Source organism: Synchiropus splendidus, chromosome 17 (genome assembly GCF_027744825.2).
Source record: "Synchiropus splendidus isolate RoL2022-P1 chromosome 17, RoL_Sspl_1.0, whole genome shotgun sequence".
Taxonomy (NCBI): Eukaryota; Metazoa; Chordata; class Actinopteri; order Syngnathiformes; family Callionymidae; genus Synchiropus; species Synchiropus splendidus.
In genome coordinates this window covers 2954811-2960619 of record NC_071350.1, presented here as the reverse complement: position 1 = coordinate 2960619, position 5809 = coordinate 2954811, and positions in this window count along the sequence as shown.

Sequence of the window (5809 nt, the reverse complement as noted above, 5' to 3'; positions counted from 1 at the left end):
TGAAGGAAGAACCGCCACAGCATTTAAAGAGACAGCGACCTCTTTCTCCGCTGCGCGGCCGACATACGTCCAGCGGGATGCATGTGGCATCAAAGCGGACTCACAGGGAAAATGACCTCCCGATTTATTTTTGATAAACCATCAGTACGTTACTACTATATATAACTTATATATATCAAGTTTCAGATTAATTTGTTACATACATCAATAAATGTGTCCTTTTTAACAAATAAATTATAAATCAATCTATATTTATTTTTTCGATTTGATTTCTCGACTACCAATAGTGAAAGTGGATTGGGCTTAAAACATGTATAAGTACGAAACAAAAAATAGACATTCAAGTCAAAGTGCTGCTTTGTACATTGGTTTTCTTTTTTAACATTGCGTCTGGTGTGTATGAGCATGGCTGATTAAATTGACTGATTGAATACACATCCTGTGTGACGATGAAAAAAACTTGTGGCTTCCAGATCTTTTGGGAGTGTCTCTACCTCGACATGCCTCTAACGTGAACAACAAAAGATCATTGAATAAAATGTGTAAAATGGACAGTACTTTGTTTGAGGCACTAGCACTGAGTCATTGTTCGGTCAGGCTTGGATCATAGCTTCAGGTGACTCTTTGACATGGTTTCTATTCATAGCTGTTGTGACACTCATGATGTCATTGTTCTGTCAATCATCATAACAAGGTCAACAAGGTCGGGAAAGTAAGTTCTGGTCATTTTTCTGCCTCCAAACAGCCCCAGTTCAAGTTGTTTGTTCACGGTTCAGTGGACAAACTTTTTCCAGTGACAACCATTCTGGAGGTCTGGGGATCGCTGGAGTGGTCATCACAGGTATGGGAGTGAATGGAAGAATGATACATCAGGAGCAGTTTGGTGGGTCAGCACTTCTAAGTATGAGTAAACAGACCTGAGGAGGAGCAAGGCTGCAACACGATGAAGTCACAACCAAGAGATCAGGAATTCCCTTTCAGCAGGAGCCTGTTCCTGCTCATCTCACCTGATACTGAAACAGATTTACTTTTATTCATTTTGCATTTTAAAAAATCATGTATGACCAATCACTGTGTATAAAATTTACATAAGACACATAAAACCTGGAATAAAGGTCCCAATTTTGGCCTATTAGTCACTAATTTTATGGCAACACAGGTGTTATTAGAAAGAAGATATTGGGACCGAAGTTAAAAAAATTTAAAAATTAATGGAAGTCTATTGGGAGATAAAAGTTATTTTCTGGTCCACTTTGTCCGATGCCCCAGTTCACACGTGTATTGTACCTCAATTTAAATGGTAAATAATGATGTGAGTTTCAACTACATTTGTTGGGTTATCTGTGACTGGTTTGCTTAAGAATACATGTCATTATGAGAACAAATCAAACGTCGCATATATGACGTCACAGCAGAATCTCACTGCTGCAGCACAAAGGCAGATGCTAAAGGTACCAAACTATCAAAGGTAGAAGAGAGCTATTAGCTGACATTGTTAAACACTTACAGTGACCTTGTAGAGCTGGTCCCGCCTGCAAAGCAGGCGTTTCATTTAAAATAACTCTGTGATAAACAAAAAAAAACAGCAAGGAAAAGTGCTCTGCTTTCATGACCACTGGACGCTGATTGGCTCTCTGCCCAGGAAGGCACCACCCACCACATATAAGACTCCCCTCCTCCTGCCGCTCTGCTCCTGCTTCCGCTGGAACTCAGCGGAAGCAGGCCTGCTCGGCAGCCAGTTAGAGGGTACGCCCGTATCTCGTATCATTTCTACGTCATATGTGCTCCGCCCTCTAACAGCCTTCGCTATTGGTTAAAAACCACGGTGAAGGCCATAGGGATTGGGGGAAGGCCTTGCAGAAGACCAGACCACGGAAACCAAGATCAACGACCAGAGGGTCCAGCCATGGTCAAAGACCCCCATCTAGACAAAACAGTGTGAGCCACTGAAGTGTCCGTCATGTCTCTCAGATAGCTCTGAGCAAAGGTCGAAGCAGATGACCAAGAAGCTGCTTGGCAGATTTCTACCATGGAAGCACCCCTGAAGAGAGCAGCAGATGAAGAGATGGCCCTTGTCGAATGAGCTCTGAGGCCCTCCAGAGCCACAGAGCTCTCAGCCTTGAAATGGCCATACAAAACCAGTGAGCAAGACATAGTGACGTGACAGCTCTGCCCTTCATATTTCCTCCATAACAGACAAACAGTCAGGCGAAAGTCTTTCGTCCTGTCAACATAACAAGCTAGGGCCCGCACCGGGCACAGCCAGTGTATCCAAGCCTCCTGGTCAGTCTGATGAGGCAGGGAATAATACGCCCACAGCATCAGGACCTGCGACCGAAAAGAGGCAGTAATGACATTCGGTCTGAAAACAGGGTTTGGATGAAGGGTCAGAAGTCTGACCTTCACCAAACAACATACACCATGAGCTCACTGACAACATGTCCAATGAAGTGGGAACGGGGGAATAGGCTCCTGACCGGAGGCCTAATGCGTCAAGCACCAAGGAGAAACCTTTTAATGACCGGGTGGATCCTCACAGAGACCCGGCCAAAGCCTTGGTGTCCCACAGAAATGGCAGCCGCAAACACAATCAGTGTGGAGGCCGCCTGGCCTTTGTGTAGAAGCTCCTCCTGGAAGAACAGGACCTCTGCCACAAAGCAGCTGGACGGCGAAAGCTGTTTTGCTACACACTAGTTAGCAAACACACCCCACTTTGAGGTGTAGAGATTGTTAGTTGTTGGTGCACGGGCACTTCGCACTGTATGAATAACTGCGTCTGACAGTCCCATGTCCAGCGGTCTCATCCTTTCAGCAACCAGACCTTGAGGGGGCAGCCCACTATTGGTCGGGAACGAACCTGACCCTGATCCTGTACCAGAGCCCCATGAAAGTCCGGAATAAACCAGGGTGGACCCGTCACCATGCTGACCAGGTCCGGAAATCATCTGGTCCCGGGACTGTCGGGGGCCACCGTGATCACCATTAACTGTATCCTTACACGTAGAAGGAACAGCATTAACAGTTTCATTGGAAGAAACGCATACAGAAGTCCCTGCGGCCATGTTGCGTGGGCTAGAGCATCCACCCCGAGGGTGGGATTGTCCGACACTCTCAAAGAGAACCACAGGGGGGCTTTGTTGTTCTCCTTTGATGCAAACAGGTCCGCTACCGGAACCCCAAAGTGAGCCCAAACCGCCTCTGCCACGTGTGGCGCGCGACCCCACTCATCCGCCAACACGCTTCCTCTGGACATTCTGTCTGCTTCCACATTTAGCACTCCTGGAACGTGACGCGCTCTCAGAGACAGTAGATGAGAGGACGCCCACGTCAGTATGCGAGCTGCCACTCTGTGCACATAAGGAGCTCTTACTCCCCTCTGACGGTTGATGTAAGCAACCGTCGTGGAGTTGTCCGACCTGACCATCACGTGATGGCCCTCCAGACGCAACGCAAAGTGCTTCAGCACTTTCTCCACCGCCATCAACTCCAACTGGTTTATATGCGGCATGGGATCCGACCATCGTCCTCCCTAGCGCTCCTCTCCTAGCGCGACTACCCATCCCAACAGAGATGCATCCGTGAATACATGCACATATCGCTGGACGCAGCCCATACGGACCCCTTCGTGGAGATGACTGCTGGAGGCCCAGAAGATCAGATCTAGTCGAACTTGGGCCGGGAGGACCAACCACTTCGATCTGTCCCAGACCGGGTCGAGCTTGAGAGGCGCAACCCAGCATTGAAGACGTCTCATGTGTAACAGACCCAGCTTGACCACAGAGTGTGCTGCCGACATGAGACCTAGTAAGGTCATAACCTCGCTCACCCTCAATTTCTGGGCACTTCTCGCCGCACTGGGTCTACTCGACAGAGGCGGAGAAAAATGGCCGCCGGTGACGACAGCAGCAGGGGTAGCCTATTATGTTCCGCTTCTCCAGCTCCTTGAGTCCCGTCTTGGCCAGCCACAGGTTTCAAGCTGCCATCTGGGAGAGAGCGCACGTACAGGCTCGTCCCCTTCCAGCTTGTCCTTGTCGAACATGAGCCTGTCCATGGCCGCGGCCAGGAACATCATGTTATTGGCGAGGGAGCAGACGTGCATGCCGCACGCGTAAGCTCAGTCCAGGAAGGTAGTGGTCATGCTGTCTTTCTCCTCAGGGAGCCCAGCCGGTGCATCCTAGCCTCCTGGTCAGTCTATTGAGGCGGGGAATGAAACGCCCTCAGCATCAGGACCTGCGACCAATAAGAGGCAGTAATGCCCTTCGGTCTGAAAACAGGGTTTGGATGAAGGGTCACAGAAGCCTTCACCAAATGACATACACCTTGTGCTCACTGACGAAGCTGTCAGATCACTCACTCTCTTAGTGGAAGCTAAGGCCAGGAGAAGAGCCGTCTTCAAAGACAACATGTCCAATGAAGCGACCACCAGTGGTTTGAACGGAGCTTTACAAAGCCCTTCCAGGACCACTTGCAAACTCCAACGTGGGAGGTCCGTCACAGAGTGGGCCCAAAACCTACTCATCTTGGGGACCGAGGCCAAGGGTCTTGTCGTCTTCTTCGAGGCCCTTGCATACAGGGGCACTGAGAAGTCCTCCTCCTCCAGTTCCACCTGGACTGGGAGGGACACTCCTTGTGTCTCCGCTGCCTCGCTGAAAGGTTGGGGCTTTTCATCCATGGGGTACCTGCTCTGGCTAGGCCCCGCTGGAGCCCTCATCCACCACACCCAGATCGTCGTTGTCGTCCTCTGGAAAAATCTTCAAGTGGACCTCCTCCTCATAAGACCGACGGCCGTCGTCTTCCATGGCATCCGCCCAAACCAGCTTTGCTGGAGCTGGTTAGGGAGCGGGTTGACGAGGCTGGGTCGCTGGAAGGGAGGCCGACTCCTGGTCGGCTCTCCTCCAGTGTGCTAGGCCCGCAGGAGTCTAGCAATTTCAGGCGATCACTGCCTAAGCAGACGACGAAGACGTCATGCCTGTCCGACTCACCGAGAGTATCGGTGCAGGACTGAGTGGAAAAGGAGCAGAGCGGCGGGAGCAGGGGAGTGTTATATGTGGTGGGTGGTGCCTTCCTGGGCGGAGAGCCAATCAATCGAAGTCTCAGGCCGAGGCCAGTGCCTTGATGTGGATTAACCAATAGCGAAGGCCGTTAGAGGGCGGAGCACATATGACATAGAACAGGAGTTCCCATTCAAACACTACTTGGAGAAAAGGAACCAATTCAGTTAAACAATGTTGAGGAAAACTTGATAACTACGTCATCAACAATTAAGAAACAAAAAATAGTAAACGAACTGGGCCTCCTGAAATGGATTGCCTTTGATAAGGACTGTGAACCTAATAAGCTGGATAATCCATTCAAACAATGGATGTCTAAAGGGACTACTGCGTTCTATAAAATAACCAAGAGCGGTATCATAAAATCTTTCCAAACTTTAAAGAATACGTTTCAATTAAACAACCATGATTTCTTTAGATATTTACAAATAAGAGACTATGATGATAAAAAAAAAAATTGTGGAACAAAATGTGGAAAAGTCAGCAAACAACAACTCAATCCCATGGATGGAGAGAATGTTCATGGAAGAATCAAATACGATACTTTATTACTCACCATATTAAAAGTAAACGAGGTAAACTAAAGACAAAATTGTTGGAGAAAATGCGAGGATCTTAATCCCAACCATACACATATCTTTTGCAACTGTCCCGAAATTCAGACATTTTGGCAAAATGTCCACACGGTAATATTCAAAGTGTTGGGATACAAAATACCCTTTTAAATTCCTCACACACAAACTGTAATAAATATGGCC